We start from the raw sequence: 17,630 nt of genomic DNA, 5'->3' as shown, positions 1-17,630 counted from the left end.
GAAAAAAACATCAGTTTATCTTGCTTGGATTATTGGTCCATTATGAAGCATTACATTAATGATTCCTCATATTACGTATTGTTTAGTACATAGCATGAATTTGAGCAAATAATTGCTGGTAAGTTGGGTTTTTTTAAAACTACACTGCTCTAATCTCTGGAAGTGGGAGGCCCTCCACTGTAAATCAAGCTGTGGTCCTTCATGTCTATGTCAAGTGATGCGTTTTCTTGGCACTGACAACTGCCTGATGCACCTGCTCACAGCAGCACGGTGTTAGAAGTAAATTCTGGTTTAAGACGCAAACCACATAAAATGAATGCATTATCTTCAGAAATCAGAGATGAACACTTACTGAAATATCAACCAATGGGTGCACTTTAAGTGATGCTTATGAACTTTTTTATTCCTGAAAGACCTGGCGTTTGATCCCAGAGCCTGTCCTAGATTCAAATTCCTCTTAATCTACAATTAATCAGTAAATACTAATTTTGCTTATTCTAGTGTAGAACCTAATCTTCTCTAGCTAGGCATCTTGAGAGATGTGTTCTAGCTTTAAGTGCAGCCAGGGCCAGTCTGGCTTGGGAGAGATGGGTTCCCTTTATAAAGGAATACCAACCACTTAGAAAGTGAGTCTCAGGGTCAGGCCTTCTGATGTTAGCTATCCAGCAGCCATCTTCTCTTGATCTAAAAACAACTAGAAAATGAAACAAATTAAGGTGGTTGAACAAGCTACTGAAGTAATTACCAATCATACTGTGGGTTTCCTGTAAGCTAGTATAAGGGTTTGCAACCCATAGCAGGTTTTGGAAAGTTCACAGCAGTGTTGGGAGTCGTGGCTTCTTCAGTATAGTCCCCATGAGGGAGACACAGCACTTCACAAAACTTTCAGCAGCAGCTGCAAGAAAAGCTGTGCCTCCCTGCAGGTTGTGACATGACAACCACAGAAGGAATTTTTCAGAAATGTAGTTGCCAAAGCAAAAAACAATCCACATATACAACTGTTTTGTATGAGGGCCTTTTTAATTTTAGGCCAACTATACAAGCAATGGAAGCCTTTTACTACCACCTAAAACAATCCTTGAAGCTTTTATCTGAGTATGAGTGAAGTAACAATTTTTCTTTAGTTGCCTTCCAAGAAGTCGGAGGCTCTTGGAAGTAGACATGTCTCAGAAGTGGAGTGTACAGTAAGCTGGTTAACTTGTCTTCTGAACAAATGACACATCCAGTTTTAGTGCATTCTCAGCCTGTGCTGCTTTATTGCTAAAAAAATTTGTATACAGGTGCAGAGTTTCCAAGTTCATTTTTAAACAGTTCCTCTTTACAGTGTCAAAAGAATAAAATCTTATCTTGAAATCCTCAAAGATGCATAGATATAAAAGCAAGCTGCCTTTTGGAAAAACATCAGAATTTGCAGGGAGACATTCTTTCACTGTTACCATGTAAAACGTGTGCAAGGGGAGTACATAGTTCTAGTGACACCAGTAATTCCCTTCCTTAATCTGTATGAGCATGACATCAGAAGTTCAGTATAAGTATTTTCTACTCTGGTTTTTTTAGTATGAAGGTAACTTAAGAATCTATAACTAATACTTTGCCTTTGTTGTTACACTGTACCTTTCAAAAGGAGGATATCTTCACTGACATCCTAAAGTAGTTTATTCCCCAGCTTTTATATTGAAGGAAATAAGCATTAACAAAGGAGACAACTGATTACTCATCACACAAAATAAAATATTTTGAACAGAGTTTAAAACCATGAGAAGTGTTCTAAAGAATACCCAATAAAAATTAGGTGGCCGTGGTTAATTGCTGGGTCTACTTTGTTTTACAAATTCTCATTTTGCTTGAAGTTGGCTCAAGGGATTTCATTTAGTTTAACTTCTGATACCATAAGATAGTTCTCTTATAATTTTCCTATCTTCATTTGGCAATTCTTGTGTAACTAGAAAGAGTACTCATGAGAAAAACGCAACACACACCCCCCCCCTTCTAAACCCAAATCACGGTTGGCTATGAAGTATGAACAGGAGTTAACTTGACACACAATTTCTTCCTGCAAGACACTTCCTCTTTCTATTTAAGAAAGAGGACTGAGCCTCTGTACACGGAGAAGTGTTCTGCACAAGTTAAGCCCACCTACAAAATTAAGCTACGCTAGAAGTATGGAATTCTGCAGTAACAAGCTAGTATTCTACATGCTTGAATACAAGTTTAAACTTGGAAAAAAGTATTAGTGATGGAGGCTATGCCACACATTCTACGTTATTTCAAACTGCCAGCAGAAATTCACTGCATTATCCACTAAGACTTGGGAAATATTACAGAGAACACACTTAAAAGTTTACAGAAAGATGGCACCCAAATTCCCCTTTATTTAATAAGTGAAATAAAGAAAAAAGACTATAGCAACCTGTGTTGCAGAAGATAAAAGACCTTCAGTGATCAAATCTCATTTTCTGTTTTTAAAAATCTCTTTAAAGAACTTAAAAAATATACAAGATTACCAGTATTTTCAGGTTCATTCCTGCAGGTGCCATTATTGCTGGCTGGTACCAGTATGCTTCAGTACAGCTGCCTATGTGGCTAGAGAGTTACCTGAAAATACTGTCTATTAAAAAGCTATTCAACACCTGAAATATATGTACTGTGCTTATTAATTTCAGTCTTCTCCAAATAATTTCTCTCACCACACCCAAGCTTATTACCTACTGCCTGGCAAATACAACACTCAATTTGAGTCTGTGGTTTTCGTTACTTGTTTTTTTGTGGGGTTTTTTGTGTTTGTGTTTTTTTTTTTTTTTTCTTCACCCGTTGCCCCCCCCCCTGCACCTTGTAAGAAACTCTGCACCCTTTTCCTTGCTACAGCTGCAGCAGGTGAGAAACCTCATCTCGCCCCTAAACATGCTTAGTTCATGCCCTGCTTTTTACATGCTCAGGGCACTAATATGAACCAGACGAGAGGTTATAAAGGCGAGTTCTGCTGATCCTGGTTCCTGATTTACAGTTTTGGTGCCATGCTTCTGTCCCTATCTATACATTCTGCCCCTTTCTCTACAGAGGCAGCACATTCTCTAAACAAAATTTGAGAATCAAAGCAGGAAGTTCAAGCTATTGGTATAATTAATTCCTATTGCTTCATTATGTATAAATGCATATCTCAATTTACTGGTAATAACTACATTACACTAGACATTTTGAATCATGCATAATTAGAATACTAGCTCTAAGATTTGGTTTGTGGGCCTGTGCCACCTTCCTTCAGTTTCTCCATACAGTTCTTCATGCCTAAGGCATTACAAACTAGCCGCCTTTTATTTGACCTGCAAACACACTCATTTGGAGGGGAAGTGGAGAGAAGCAGACAGGATTTACACAGGACACACTAAACAGTAAGTTATAACAGTATAACCTTTTATCTTTAACCTCAGATGTTGTAAAGCCTTAGGGAATCTGTCTATTATAACCCGGTACGTAGGCTCAGAGACAGAAACACACTCTGCTTATGTCACGAACACCAACACTTTCTCTAAAACTCCGGAGAAAGCGTAGAGCAGACTGAAAGGGAACAGACATCAGAATCCATGGTTAGTGTTCTGCACTGTTAAATGAGACACCCTGGTTCAACTGTTGGCTTTTGTGTGCCAGTCAAAGCGCTACAGGGGCAAAATGCTGGATCATCCAAGGGAAATCTAACTTGAACTGCCATTACGCAGCTCTGTACCTGAACAGCAGGCAGGATTATTCATTTTGGAGGAAGACCAGACAGTTTCCTAGGGATGCAGGAAGCAGCTATTTCTAAGATTGGCTATCCATCAAAAACTGTTCTTCTCTCATATTTCTACCTTCTCTGCTCAAAAAAAACCACTGCCAGCTCTTGACAATGTAATCCTTGTGTAAAGTGTCAGTATCCTGAAGCTTGGTACAATTTCTTCTCACTCACTATCAAGGAGTATTTGCAAGACTTTCTTTTTTATCCTAAATTTGAACAATTATCCTCAGTTGCAGAAGGTGCAATTCCTGAAGGTGCAATTCCAAGCACAAGTACTGGCTAGACCTTCTGCAGCAGCACTACCGGGTATGGAAACAGCATTTACTTGTATCATCTGGTGTACTGCTGAAGAGGCATGTCAGTACTGGTCACTACACCTTTGATATCCCACACTGAAGTGTGGTAACATTTAACACTTCTACTTAGTTTTAGAAGCAGTGAAATCAAGGGGGTTGGAGCAAAAGTCATGCCATCATAAAAGAGCTGAAAGGCAAAGGAATTATTCTTTTTGTTGCTGTGAATAGTAATTTCTAGTCTAGTAGCCCAATGAATACAGATCCTTATAAAAAGTCTGAACTGGGAAGAATATGCAGATTGCTTGCCTGGCTACATCAGTCTTGACTTCCTCCCCCCCTTCTCTGACTGAATAAACCCTTGAAGAATTCCGTTCAGCCACAAAGTTCATACTTCTGGAGTACGAACATGACCATGTTTTCATTATTATTTCATTATTATGTAAATGTACTTGCTGACCACAGACCAGAATAAATTTATAATTTCTCTAGTGTAATCAGATAACAATCAAATTAAGGTCCCCTATGGCCAGCTTCCAATTTTATCAATAATTCAATAGCTGAAATTTAAGCCGATTACAACCTTTCAGATCAATTAGCTCTTCATACACGTATTACATATTAGCTAAAACTTAATTAGGCATTCTCATGCTTATCTTGGTTACTTGATGCTGTAAAAACACTCCAGCCCTCACAGTCACATTATCAGCTTATGAAGAGCCAAAGGGCTGCACCTCCGGAATTCTGAAACACTTGAAGCCTCCAAATTACAGTCCAAATTACTTCAGCTTTCTAGAAGAAATACACTCAGATAGAGCTAAACCTCTGATGTAATAATTCTGTTCAGAATACATTATTATCTGTTGGGCCATATTGTCTCTATAGACTATATATCTGCACTGAAAACAGTGTCAACCATGGACATTTTAGCACTCCTGTGGCTCTTTTATGTAACCCTTTGATTGCAAATACCTCACTGGGTGCAGAGGCTACTGCTGTAGGCCAATCTCCTTGTGTTACCAGAAGCTTCCCAGTTCTTGCCTCTGCAAAACTTCAGGCATCAACAGCAATCAATTATGGTCTGAAATAGTGTTTAGCAAGGCTAAAATTATTTTTTGCTCTAAAGTAATGCTTTTAGAAGTCTACAATTGTGCTTGAGATGTACAGATGTTTTGTGTCAAGTGTTTTCCCATTTCTTATTTTTTATCTAAAGACCATCACAGATTGGTCTTTGTAAACAAAGAAAGCAAAAATCCCTTCCCAAAATAAAAGCTTCTAACTTCAGAATCAGGTTCTCTTCACAGTCCAGTATTTGGAAGGGTTTAGTTTGTTCCCAGAGAAAGAGAGCAAGTGCTAGACTACAAAAAAGAAAAAAAATATAGGGAAACTTCAGCTATCTTTTAAAAAAGAACTGTCTGCCCTTCCCCCAGCACTCACTATCAGTGCTTCAGACATGTGACAAAGCTAATTTTTTTTTTTAATATCAGGTTCATTAACTAAGTATGCAAGTGCCAAATTCCCTCCAATGAGAGGAATGTAAGAGGAATTCGCCCATCTTCTCAGGAAGAGACTCTTCACACAACTACCTGCAGCACAGAGCGCCACAAACTTATTTGGTTATTACCCACTTACTCTACTGTACAGTCTTGCTAATGCAAGTTAGTTACTATCACATGCAAAACAGTTATTGCTACTAAAGTTCTATTTTCTTATTAAATCATCTTATGGCTTTGTTTGCATCAGGGATTCTTCCCCCTACATACTGTGCTATTTTGCATTCCAGTTTCAGAGGTATTTTTCAATTGTTTCTCCCAAGCACTAAACTACTTTATTCAATGGTACAGCTACTTCCATTTAGAATTGAACCTAACTCTCAGCACAGGTCCCCCAGAGCTCTGCTGTAAATGGCCCACCTGTCCAATTTTCTTGGAAATGTATTAGATGAAGAGGGTTGTTTGTTTAGGTTTGGGTTTTTTTGCCCCTGATGTACATTAACTCTGCACAGATTACTGGTTTTGCAACAAAGTACATGCTTGTTGATTAATTAGTTGAGAGATGTTTTGTATGAAGATTACAAAACCAATGAACCCATTCCCTCCCTCCCATTAATGGCCATTTACAGGCAGGTCTCAGGGAAAAAAAAAGATGCAGTATCCTCTCTAAGCTGAAAGAGAATTTTGTTCTTGTAAAAGAGAGAAATGGGGGAAGAGCAACACTGGCACCAAATAAAAGACTTTTTCCTAGGAAATCAGAGGATGCCATCCACAGAGCATTGCGCATCTCAGGATCATACAAGTCTTTTATTTGACCAGCCCAAGCTGCCCATTGAGTGCTAAACCATTTGGACTTCCCCTGGTCTAAACTTTCCTTCTGAAAAAAGCAGAGGGAGAGGCAGAAATTATTAAAATTGCCCTTAGAGCTGGAAAGCAATACTGGAAGTTACCTAAAATACAGGCTATTGAATTCTCAATAATACAGGGGTGGGGAATCTCTCTCTGATCCATAGGCTAGAGATAGCCTGCTGCACAGATACAGTCTGCAGTGTTGTTTTTCAACAGCCCTTGACCTTATTATATTCTCTCTTCTTATTATTAACATTAAGATGTATGTAAATGCAGGATCCACCAAACGTGTCAAAAGATTCAATAGGACTTCAGCCAAAAAAGGTTCCCCATTCCTGCAATAATGGATAAGTCTTCTACACATAATTGGCAAATAGCGTTTTGCAACCATTAACTTATTATATAATGAGGATAGTGTTTAACTAGTTATTACAATTATATAGCCAGATCTGAAAAAAAAAAACTCAACAGATTTTGTAAATGATCTTCAGGTAGCAGAGATGTGTACAAAATGCACACAAACCCCTTAGCATATTCACACTTTTGAGTATATCACAGGTCGGGTAATAATAAAATTGAAAATGCAAGCACACAGAAGAAAACACATTCAACAAAGACTAAAAAGAAAAGAAATCCACTGAGATGAGAATTTTGGATGCTTACATACACTAGCTTACTATTGCAGTAGGACAGATAGATTAAAAACAAAAAGTCAACTATGACTCTATGAAGCCCATTAAGTGAATGCATTCCATTTCTAAAGATAGCATTGCCATTGTCAAAGGGAGGATACTGCATGTTTAGACCATGTTTGTGACATTTCTATTGTATCCTTTCTATTGTTAATTACATTATCATCACTGTTTATTAATAAATTTGTCACTCTGAAATTGTAAAAATACTACTAGGCTCATGCACTGATCCTAACATGGCACTACAGTTTGCTACAAAGCACTAATGCTTATGGAACTATACACATCTCAAAATGGAAGACATTGGTGATTTTGTTGTTTTCAAACAACTTGTAACATCATTTTGTCCACAAGTATTAAAATATATATATGTATATATATATGATCTATTGCACATGCCCCTTGTTTTTGTAATCCTTCATGTGGGAAGATTTCTAACCAACACAGAGAAAAAGTGGAGCAAGAAAAAGTAAGTAGGCTGTGGCAGCATTTCCTAACACAGCAGTTTTATAAAGGTGCTGGCCAGAAAGGTCCGGCAGTGGGGGTCTTCTGGGCATGCAATATTGGAGTATTACTTCTGTGGAAGCCACAGATCCTTAGCCCTGCTAAAAATACTACGTTCTAAAATTAAACTTGAAAACTGATGTTACATTATCATGGATAGGAGTCAGGAAAAATCAACAATTCTATTTTTCTTGTTACAATGCAGGCTTACAAAATGTTGAGGGTTATTCCCACAGGAAAAGAAATCAAAGAGCTTAACTTCTACTCTCTGGTCAGATAAAATTCTTAGTTTTCGTACATGCCCACAGAAAACAAAAATACCTTCCTGTCCCCCAAGTATTTTGTCATCAAGCTGTGCAAGAAACAACCGCTAGCTCTAACATCAGAAGGGTTAGTATGGGCAGAAGGAAGAAAAGAAAATTCCCAGATCTAAAACCAGATGTTTCTTACACCAGATACCTCCCAACTACTTATAATCCTATGATATTGACAGTACTTTCCATCACTTAAGAGATGGATCCTGCTTCTACAGACATCTACATTAAATCCCATTGGTTTCAGCATAAGGAGGCCCTAAAAGGAAGTGTCCTTTTCTGGTTGCCTTCAAAGCCAGAAAATTCAGACTATATTCAGCAAAGAAATCGTACGCTCTTAAAAGAAGTCAGGCCAAGCTGGTGGTTGCCTCATCTAGATCACTCTTATCACACAGCTCATCACAACTTTACACACAATTTTAGCATGCCTCTCTGCTCATTACAGTTGGCATTATTTTGATATGCAGTGTCTTGCCTGTCACTCTTTAGCTTACATGTCTGATATTTTCTTCACTGAAACAAAAAATGGGTGAAGCTGTCATAAAATCTTATTGTTACAACCCAAGTCTAAACAAGACTTTACTCTGAAGATTAGGATCAACATCAACACTTGTCCTTATGGAACTTGGTCCCATAAAATGTCACATTTTAAATTTCAGAATGCTGCCCTTGCAATCTATTATTAAGATTTAAGAAGGAATTCAGTTGTTGGCTTTTTCAGCCATTTTCAGGTTGTCTGGCTCTCTCCAGCAGTTTTCCAAAATGAAAAGCAGAACAAAACAAGAAATCTAGAACACCCACCCCAACCACGCTATTATCTCCCAAAACCTATTAACAGAACCTATATACCTTTATTTGATCCATAGTTGAAAATATTGTTTTTAGCTAATAAGTCACATTTTCTAAATCACAAGCTTGAATAAGGTGCACTAAGAAGAGCTCCAGATTTGAAGTGGAACAGAATACATATCCCAGTTCAGGGGTTTTTTGCCAAGAAATCTTACTTGCCATAGCAGGGAGCATGTAAACAATATACGCTCCCATCTCAGAATGACAGAAAAGACCCTATATAATCACAAATGATGGAGACAAAGAATCCTGTGTAAACATAAGAACAACAGATTGCGCCTTAGTTTGGGAAGGAATAAGAGGAACCAGAAAAGGCCCACCCTGCTCTCTCTCAACTCACCCCTCTTACGTGGCTGACAGTTCATTCTCTTGGGCCTATTTCTGCCTAGATGATGGAAACATCCAGGTCATCTCAGCTCTCAGTCACAGAAAAATCAAAAAGCATCAGCAGTACAAAAACCTGAAACTGTGCCAAGGAAGCCGAGTGGATAAACTGCAACTTTACACCTCTGGTCTCTCCCACCCCATCAGAAGTTAATTTATTTAATAAAGAAAGATGTTCTGCCCCATCTCCTCTACAGTAGAATATTTTTGTTCTTTTTGCTGCTAAGGATTCATAAAAAGCCAGAGGGAAGGAATGATTTAACATAAACCTAATCGTTATCCTGTTACCCCAGAGGCCTTTAAAGCTTCCATTTTTCCTTGCTAAAAATGAAATGGTGCAGAGTAATTTCTCCTCCTGGTGAAAGCTCTTCATACCCAGCACTTACATACGCTTACACATGCAAATATACATTTTGATCACACACTGGGACGATGCATTTACACACTACAGACAAGGTGATTCTGCATTTGTTCCTGTGTATTAGCTGCTTTATGTGAGCTGACATCAAGACATCTATCTACAAAGTCAAGCCTGGGTCCTGGCCTAGAAAATACCTGTATGGGATGTCCCCAGTTGTTTGGTAAGTTCCTTCATCATGTCAGAACAGAAAATATGTTCTGGTTTTCCTGCTGCAACTTTGCTGCAATTTTTCATACATGTCAGGACAGCCTGACATAGCAACGCATGCAGACACTTTATCCACTGGGAATTCCAATACGACACAGTGAAGTACTTCCTAAAATGAAGAAGGAGGTATCAGTGAAGAACACCAGCTTCCACTTGTGTCTGATTAGAAAGTATTTCTCATTTTAGAACAGAATGCAGAAAGCTGGATGAAGAGCTGGCCCAGAAGACATTTCTTCAGGGAAACAAATGCTGATTTCTGTTACTCTGCTTTTGAGCTTTGATAGAACAGTGGGGTACTTCTGTGGGAGAAGTCATCTGGTCAATCAAATGTTGGGTGAGATGGTTGAAACAGGAAGTGGAGAGATCTTTGTTCGGTTAGCTCCATGGAAGTGAAGGACAGGTTTTTGCTTGCTAGAAGAGAAGCATCCACATCTCGCAGCTTATGAGAAAGCAACAGGACCACCTTCTTCTTGAATGTCAGGAGAGGATCTGGAATCCCAGAATAAAAAACAAAACAGGAGAAGTAGTTAGGAATCAGAATAAAATACATTCAACATTAAATTGCCCACTGGTTCATTACTTTAAAAGCCTGACTCCAATGGATGAAATTAGCTGGCTTCACAAACTGCAATAATCCCTTGCTCTGTAAGGTTTTATATCTAACTGCAGATGTCCGTAAGGTGGCTAAGGCAATACTACAGAAATGCTGAACTATACGCTTACTCAGAAGCAATGAATCTAAAAATATAACAGTGTTAATTAGCTACAGGGTTTCTTAACTGCGACTCCAACATACAGCATGACAATGTTCAGGTAGCACCACAATGCACACTACACACAGAGTATACTCTGCTACAGCAGGTCACAATTCAAAGAGACACCATAAACTATCACCTAATTAACTACAAAACTGTCAGTGCTGTAGAGAAAAAAGCACTTATGACAGTTCTAAGATCACACAGATTAGGTACTTTCACTCGTTTCTCCCCACTTAGCCACAGCACAGACATACTTCAATAACTCATCTTGTCACTGATCTCCTGGCCTTTCATTGGTGACACTCACCTGGTATTACCTAGTCACAGTAGTTGTTAAGACATGATTTTTTTGCTTTAGGTTTGATGCCAGCCTGGATTGGAAGGTAACGTGGGTGCACTCCAGCATAGCTAGTGCCAGAAACATTTGATTATCATTCTCCTGTACTACAATGAGATGTGAATTTTTTATATTTTTTTTAGTTTCTCTCTCTCACGTAAAAGAACATGAGGATACACCATATCTTCTAACCCCTCCTTACTTATCTCTGTCAGTATTTCTCTCTTATTCCAATTACCTTAACCCTTTAGTTGACCAAGTTCAGAAATAATCTGCCAGTGACAATTTTCAACTCCTATGTCAGAAGTAGTGAGCAGATCATGAAAATGGAAATACATCACACGTCACCATCACTTCCTCTCGAGGCACGCAAATATTCCAGCTGATCATGAACTTGACCATCCATGCTTGCACTGTTGGGAAAGTCTTATTCTTGTTATGAAGATGGGGAAAAACAGACCTGGAGAGCTGCAACAAAACATGCCAAAGGTTTGTGGCAGAGCTGAGAACAGAATATAGGACCCTGTTACACACCTTAACTACCAGAATATCTTTATTTCATTCACTGGGAAAAAAACAAAACAAAACAAAACTCCAGAAGTTGATTGTCATCCTTCGAAATTTTGAATGTACTTTTTTCTATTTGATAATTAACACTTGGTTATGTTATCGTTCTTCCAATCCTACTGTTTAACAAATACAACTTTTAAGATAACTACTCCAAGTTAATATAATTACGCTATCAGTGTTTCCTAGCAGAGCAAAATGACATCATGGAACAGGAATTTTATAACTTTAAAGGCATTCATTCCTGATAGAATATATAGTTATATCAAAGTTTCTTTCAAGTGAAGCCCAAGCTAAAAGCTGACACTGTGGCAATACTCCAGTTCTCTGAAAGTATCCTCCAAAAAAATAAAATCTCAATGACTCATTTCTTTGGACGGAAAAAAAATACCTAAATCAACCAACAAACTTGTTGTTTAGTACCTGATATTTAGGACCTAAATAACTTTACAGCTTTACTCACCATTATTTTTGAGCAATCCACATCCTCTTCAGTGAGCCTAGAGAGAAAGAGATGAACAAATGAAATTAAATTTGCATCTAGAAAGCTATTCAAATCATATATGATTACCTGCACATAACACAAAAGATGAGCCATACCTTCCAGGAACTAGTTAAGATTTTTAGACATTCTAAATAAAACATGCCAATGTTACTTTTCAAATTACCATATTCACCCCCTTCCTTTAGTTTAAAAGAAAGAATGGTCAAGTGAGTTGGGCCCAAGTATGGAAGACCCAGGACAGGCAAACTTTAATCAACAACAGGCCGGGGAGGAGAACTATATACCCAAAACATAACTGAAAGGCTTTTGTTCAGAAACCATTCTGCTTCCTGAAGTAAAATCATGTGTGCAGGTCATTCCACAGAATGTAGTTTACACATTACAATACCTTTTTTCCCTGAAATTTGTTGGTTTCTACCTTAATGAGAACAGTTTACAGCCCATGCTGGACTAACTATACCTGAAGCATTAAGTGTACGCCACTACCAAAATACCTTTTTAATGGACCATATTTTGAAGATCAATGACCTTGGTCCTTATGGTAAGCTATCATCAACAGACACACATTTCAGTTTCATAGGGACTGAGATGGACACAATCTGAGTCTCCAGTAAGGCAAGAAACTCATGTTAATAACAAACAGTTGTAGCAAGGAAGCATAATGACTGCTCTCAAGGATGCTGAGCTGACAGCCTTACTGGAAGAATAATGGATTGCTATAAGCAAAACTATCTGATCACACAGAACTTAACACCATTAAAAACTCCCAGTATCCTCACCAAAATATTACTAGCTTCCACCCTCCTGCACAATACAGCATTTCTGCAAGCACCAGGGACCTGCACCTGCAGAAAATCCACAGTCATCAGGTAATTGCTAGCCCTCGATTTCAGGGTTGTTACTCAATTTTCATGTTCCAGTTCTGACCCTTCCCACTGCAAGTCCTTCCTCAAGAACCTGCCAAGCACTGTGTGACTTTGAGAGATGGAGGAACCAACAGCAAATGATTCACAAATTAATTTGATAAGGAAGAGTTATCAGGAACTCTCCCAAACTTACTTATCATCATGGAAACAATTCCCAGTGACAGTCTTTGAAAAGTTGAGTTTTCTTTCACTTAATCTAAAACTATGAATTAACTAAACTAAATACTAAAGTAAGACTTATTACAAAAAAGCAGTTGGTGACAAAGCAACTCATACAAAGGAATAGTTCATCCAATACTGAAATTGGAATAAAATAAAATAAAATAAAATAAAATCTTGGTTAAACAAGTTCACTGACTTTGGGTGCCCCAGTTTTTAACTACTCTGCTCAGTATACTTTCTATCTGACTTTCACAGATTATGTGGGAGAAGAGTTCACACTAGTACCAACAGAATTTGCAAAATCAACCAGATATAAATCAAGGCTACTGAAAATTAGCAGGCACTAAAACTGATGGTGACAATACCAACTCTACAGTTAAAAGCTGGTGGAAATTATGAAGAAAATTTAAGAAAAAATAAGACTGTTTCTCTTGTTTCATACCTTACCCACATTAATTGATCTGGAACAGGAAATATTTGTGAAAATGCAACATCATGTATATTAATCCTTTTCTGTTAAAAATTCAAGAAATACCATTTTTATTAAGATTGACCTATCACCCATTCTTTCTTTTTTTTTTTTTTTTTCTCTCTCCCATAACTAAAGGTTAGTTTCCATGAACATTAAATCTCACATTCAGATAGACAACTTCTTGGATACAGGCAACTTCATGAATTTCAAAGCCAATGAGAGATGATGATACCTCATAAATAAATTTACCGGAAAAATTGCGGTATTTGTCTTTTCGTATAGATCAACATGCCCTATTACCAATGCAGCAATGAAAAAAAAATAATCATTGGCAGCACACCAGAGTTTAAAACTATACCAAAGTGAATAGTACACAGCTATGCTACCAAGTTTCACCCCAGCCCTCAGACTCTGTTTTAAATTACCCTTAGTTTTAATTACATTAGCCAGCAAAAACTCAGATCCATCAGATTTGGCTTTCCAAAATACTAGCATTTCTCTCTCTCAAACGCACACAAAACGTGCCAGGAGATAAGGAGAATTAACAGGGACACAGAAGATGATTCTTCCTCTCTTCCCTACAACCTGAAACGTATGCGATAAAGGAAAGATCTAGAAACAGGTTTATGTAGAAAGACCGAGACACAAAAACTTGAAAGTTAAATGTGGTGATATGTGAAGATACAGAAAGCTAACTTAGTGTTACAGATCACATGTCTGTTAAGGTCTTCCCACAGCTTAAGAAGTGTCAAATTTAACCTGGAAAGCTGATAATGACAAAAGCTTAAATCATAAACACAAAATACAACAGAAGTAGCTTACAGTCCTGCAAAAAACCCAGCTGCCTTTGTGCTCCTTTAATTTTCTAGGTACCTTTTAAAAAGGCATCTAAAACCAATCTATGAGGTAATGTAGAGAACTGTAATAGACTGGTGTGACTAGAGAAGGAAAGGGAGTGCCTAAGTGTGGAGGCACCAATAGGCACAGAGAGCAGGAACAGGGCTCTCAAAAGGGCTAGTGTTAAGGGCATCCTCGTTAGCAGGTCACCAAGGCCCCAGCACACCCCCCTGCAATTTCAGAAGACACCCAGATCTGGAGACAAAGAACATCGATAAGACAGAGTAGAGACTCAGAGCACTGTTACCTCCAAAAGGGTACACTAAGGCGAATGGAGCATGGTTGTCAACCTAGAAGAGGCAAGGACCTGCCAGCTGATGTCCCTTGTCCTCTACATGGGGTCCTGGACTTAGCTCCAAGGTGAGAGCTACACTGCGCCGCACTGCTGGACACACAGCTCCAACAGCCCTGCTGTGGAGCTTGGCTGCTGGGCAGACGTCGCAGGCACTGCTCACCTTCTGCCACTTTGGAGACCCCAAGCCTGAGTGGTTTGTTTTGCTTTACATTTTAAATAAAACCACCTTCCTCTCCTGTGAGGTTGCCAATGTATATTTATTACACTGTTGGTGCAGCAGCAGAGAAAACAGGGAAGACTCTTTTACAGCTGAGCTTTCTACTCCATGATACACATACCATAATAATGTGCTCCTTGAATACTGTTCAGGCAAAGAAACATCCCTTCCTCCACATTCTATTTTAGAGAAATCCTCCTCTTTTTTTTTTTTTTAAATCCTTCAAAGACTGCGCAGGCCCTTGCATCTTGCATTCACATAACCTCCAGCATATCAGGATTGGTTTCAAACACTGTTCCTTTTCTACATTTTTAAGAATGAACGTGGGAAGTGTTCAAGAGATGCTCCAGACTCTTCACAGACTTGGTCAGAATTTTTAGCCTTACTTGGCCCACCATTTTTGACACCCCTCAATGACAGGTCACCATCGTAAGATGCATAGCCTGTTCATGCAAATTTTCACACTGCAGACTCACACCACTGTTGGCAAGACTGTAAAACAGTACATGTAATTGATTTGACATATACCGGGGTAACAGAAAACTATTTTTTTGTTGGGTCTTTTTTTCCTAAGATACTACTTCTCTGTGCAGTCAGAACAATTAAGAATAAATATTACTCCAAATGAATGTACTTATTGCTAAAATAGCGTTACAACTTCATATGAAAGAAAGTTGATTGCTTATTATTCTTTTAATGATAATACAAAGCACAAATACCTTTATATGTAATATGCCAAAGGCAAATCCCCTGGCATATTTTAACAATTCATACAGACATGTATAAGCAGGATTATTCATCAGTAGCAGCATACTGTGCCTTAATGTGGCTCATAAGCTGCTATTACTGTTACTACATGAATAATATAGTTCATGAAATTGGTAAAATGTTCCTTAGGAAATCTGTCTCATAAGCAGCTACTGCTTCCAGAACTAGTTGTGACAAACACACCTAGCAAATTTATTTGGAGTTATTTCACCAGTTACAAACAACTACTTCATTATTAGATCATACAAGATAACATCCCACATGTCCCCAAGATCTAAAGCTGTATTTCTCATTTAACCACTTCAATTTTCTTCTGCATCGTTATCAGATATAGAACATAAGGAATCTCATGCTAGTGACAGTAATCCTTTTCCTTTCAGTAAGAAGTACCCCCGCTTTTTTTTTTTTAAATTTAAACAAAGTACCATGTTGCACAAAATACCTCCAATAATTCTTAAAAATTCAGGGCATACCTGACCTGAAAGTTACTAACACGGAAAGGAGAATGTTTTTTACTAAGTTTCACATGTTTCATCGTGTGTAAAGTCGTTTTCACCTTATTCTCAACAATCACATGAATTCATAAGGCTACAGTCAATTCAACTGTAATCTCTCCACTCTCCGTAAAACTTAATTTTGCACTGTAAGTTACTCGTACGTTCTGGTTTTGTAAAATGACTTCGAAGCCATCCCTTTTGTGCACTCCTGTGTCAGTATGACATAAAGACACCAGAAAAGGATATAACTGTTCAGATCAGCAAAATCCACCTAGCAAACAGATTTCATGAATAACAACACCAGAGAAGAGTAACTGTAACCAGCGCTATGCTTGTAGCCGGAGATGAAAGGGCTCATTTCGGGCGGTACGGCTTGGTTTCTCCTCTCCACGTACGCCGTCAGCTGCAGCTGCTCACCCAAAGCCCGTTCCCGGCGGTTCCCAACTCGGCTGCAGTGTGTTGCTGTGCAGGGAACGGGCTCTCCCGCCCAGCCATCTGCTGCCGGCCGGAGGTGCGGCTCGCCCTCGCCCCCAGCTCCGAAGTTACTCGGACTTTTCAGGACGGCGGGCAGACGACCCTGCCCGCGCCCCGCCCCAGCAGGTCTCCTTGGAGGGCGCCGGTCGTCACCACACGGACACCACGCCTCGCCACCCCCCCACAACGCCGCTCGGGGCCAGCCCAGCACGGAGGCCGCGCTGCCGGGCGAGGCGGGCGGGCGCGCTGGCAGCCGCCCCGCCGCGCTCCCCGACCCGGCCCAGAGCGGCGGGCGGAGTGCGCCTCTGGAACCGGCGGGCGCGAACATGCCCGGGCCCAGCCCAATCACGGAGCAGGACGGGGAGGCGGGTGCGCGGGCGCCCGGGCCCAGCCCAATCAGGGAGCGGGGCACCAGGCACCGGGCTGGGTGCGGCCCCGCGCCAGCAGCCGTTGTTCCCCGCCGCACTCACCTGAGCGCGGCCGGGGCCGCGGGGCCGCGGCCGGCCCCGGCCTCTCCGCCTCTTCCTCTCACTCCGCCATCTTCCCCTCCTTACCTCGGCCGCCCGGCGGGGGGCTCGCGGCGCCCGGCGCTGCCGGGCCCGCCCACTCGGCCGCGAGCCTATTGGGTGCCGCTCCTATGCATCAGCCGTCCAGTTTTGGCAGTGATTGGTCAACAGCGCCCGTCCATCACGGAGGGCGGCCTCCCGCCTGCGAGGTTTTCTCTTCTGATTGGCCCCGGGGAGGGCACGCGCTTGGAAAGGGATTGGCTCGAGCCGCGCGAACAGGGCTGGCCTGGGGCGAACCCTCCGGTGACCTCCACCGCCATTTAAAGGAGCCGCTCGCCGAACGGCCGCGGCGGCGCCCACGCCTGTCCCGCACCACACCACCGCGGGGCGAGGGGCCCCGGCCCGCCGGCCCTGCCCACCCGCCCGGCCCGGGACGGCAAGAGGCGGAGGGGCCCCTTCCGGCAGCCCTGCCCG

At 40.5% G+C, this 17,630-nt stretch overlaps 1 protein-coding gene across 3 annotated transcripts in view; it reads right to left on the bottom strand.

The window, feature by feature from the left end:
- Positions 1-17,239, bottom strand: part of NUSAP1 (nucleolar and spindle associated protein 1) — a 37,870-nt gene extending 20,631 nt beyond the window's left edge. For all 3 annotated transcript variants that reach the window (XR_012633853.1, XR_012633852.1, XM_074909554.1), the window contains exons 1-5: positions 17,121-17,239; positions 11,901-11,937; positions 11,109-11,338; positions 9,703-10,264; positions 617-694 (exon numbers count right to left, since the gene is read on the bottom strand). The gene's annotated coding sequence lies outside the window, so the exon portion shown is untranslated. The remainder of the gene's footprint in view (positions 1-616; positions 695-9,702; positions 10,265-11,108; positions 11,339-11,900; positions 11,938-17,120) is intronic.
- Positions 17,240-17,630: the final 391 nt, after the last annotated feature.

The sequence above is a fragment of the Athene noctua genome, chromosome 6, assembly GCF_965140245.1.
Source record: "Athene noctua chromosome 6, bAthNoc1.hap1.1, whole genome shotgun sequence".
NCBI lineage: Eukaryota > Metazoa > Chordata > Aves > Strigiformes > Strigidae > Athene > Athene noctua.
This window is presented reverse-complemented; position numbering and strand designations above follow the sequence as displayed.